The sequence below is a fragment of the Felis catus genome, chromosome A1 (genome assembly GCF_018350175.1).
Source record: "Felis catus isolate Fca126 chromosome A1, F.catus_Fca126_mat1.0, whole genome shotgun sequence".
Taxonomy (NCBI): Eukaryota; Metazoa; Chordata; class Mammalia; order Carnivora; family Felidae; genus Felis; species Felis catus.
The window spans coordinates 86,564,680-86,567,136 of NC_058368.1; positions in this window are offsets into that span (position 1 = coordinate 86,564,680).

Below are 2,457 nucleotides of genomic sequence, written 5' to 3' on the forward strand. Positions count from 1 at the left end.
TCAAATGGCTTTACTAGTGGATTCTAGAGCATTGGGTGGATGGCTAGGAGCAGTGGTTTACAACCTTCCTCAAGAAATAGAGGGAAAAGAAACGTTTTCAAACATATTCTGTGAGCACAGTATTACTGTAATACCAAAGTCAAAGACATTAAAAGAAAACTACAAACTGTTGTAACTCATGAACACATAAATTATTAAAATCTTCAAATATTAGCAAACTGATCCCAGGAATACAGGAAAATTATTATAAACCATTATCAAGTGAGATTTTTACCATGAATGCAATATTTGTTTACATTTGAATACTGATTTAGATAATATATATCAAATTCATAGAATAAAGTATAAAAAAAAGTAACTCCTACAACAGATTACATACAACAATTTGAATAAACCCAGCATGCATTGAGGATAAATACTCTTAGTCATCTTGGAATAAAAGTCAACTTTCTCCAATTGATAAATCTACATCTATGAAAGGTCTACAACTGAAATCACTATTAATGATGAATATTTTCTAAATGTCACCATGCCCATATCACAGAAAATCAAAACAAAACAAGTATATCTTGTCATTTGTATTTTAACATAACATCAGAAGTTCTAATCAATATTTTAAGATAAAAATAATAAAATTTATTAAAAGCATACAGACTGATAATGAATAAAGTTGTATTTATAGATGTCATGACACTGTGAGTTGAAAATCCTAGAGGATCCAACATGGCAGAGAAGTAGGGGGACCTGAAGTTCCCTCATCCTTCAAACATTGCAGTGTTGAGGCCAAAGGACTTTTAATTACAAGAGTCTGGGCTGTAGAGCGACAGACAGTTCTCTGGGGACCCATGAGGACAACCTGATGAACCACAGGTGTGTGACTGCAAAGTGGGAGAGATAAAACAGGGTCCATAGGCACAGAGGGGAGGGAACCTCTTCTGCAGAGAGACAAAGGGAAGAGAAAGAGAGGCTGTGAAAGCATAGGACAGTATCTAGACAAGAGAAAAACCATGGACTTGAGATGGAGAAAGATCCAATTTCTAACTGCCAGGCTTTCTCCGAACTGGGGCTGGCTGCCCTGTTCCCACACCTGGGGAAAAAGGAAGCTAGCCCTGGGTTTTGTATCTAGTTAGGAGGACCAATCCACAGTGGGAGAAAGTAATCCACTTTCTGGAGTGCTGTGGGAAGAAGGTATATAACCAGTCAAAGGACAAAGACTGCCTGTGCCCAATAGCCAGAGGCCATATATCAGTGGCATGGAGCAGCACTTCCCTGGAACTGGGGTACACAGAACAGGGCCCTTGAAGACACTGTGGTTTAAATTCCAGCCAAGAGCCAGGGAGGCTCAGGAAACAGTGGAGTGGGACAAACCTCCTTTTTCATGCCTGTGGCGCTGTGATAACACTATGAGGAACCAGGTGGTTTGAGACACCCAATCCATGAAGAGAGACTGGGGTATCACCATTTTTCTCCCCATCACCAAAAAGGTGGGGATTCAGGGAATGGACAGCAGACCCACAGTGAAGGCGGGACCCACCTACAGCAAACCACACCCCTCTGCATCTGGTAACTGGGTGGCCACCAGAGACTGACACTGACAAACCAGAGAGCCTCTCCTCCAGACCAGCACTGCACCTGGTTCCAAGGCACCCAGCCATTTTGCATTTATGATTTAATTCTTGGACTATTTTATATATATATATACACATACATATGTATACATATACATATAATATATATAATATGTGTATGTATTTTCTTCCTCTTCTCCTTATTTCTTCCTTCCAGAGTCTGGTTATTCTGGTTGTTGGTTTGTTTAAGCAGACATATTTAATCTATTCTCTTTCTACCTATTCAATATCTCCTTTATTTTCCTCTCTTTCTCTCTCTCTCTCTGTGTGTGTGTGTGTGTGTGTGTGTGTGTGTGTGTGTGTCTGATTAAGCAGTATAGTTTCTCTGCCTGGTCAATTTTCTTTTCTTTTTCCCCTGCCCAGGTGTTTTGTTGTAGCTGGGTTTTGTTGTTTTGTTGTTTTGTTGTTTTTTTGTTTTTTTGTTTTTTGCTTTTTGTTTTTGTTTCTGTTTTTTGCTTTGTTTTTGTTGGTTCTCTTTTCAAGTAGTACTTCAATGAACAAATCAAAGCACACCTCCTGAAGGGGCCAACACATCATTACGAGTAGGGAGATAGAGCAACCAAAGGCACAACAACAGAGAGAAATTTACACTCTCCAAACAACCTCCTGAAAGACCAGGCCCTGGACAGTGTATGGCTCTTCTTTCATATAGTAGTACCTGCAGATGCAGGATACATAACAAGCTTTTGAAACACATAAGAGGCAGAAAACTAGCCAAAATGATGAAATAGAAGAATTCTCCTCAAATGAAATTCTAGGAAGATATGACAGCTAAAGAATTGACAAAAACAGATATAAACGATATAACTGAACAAGAATTTAGAATAAT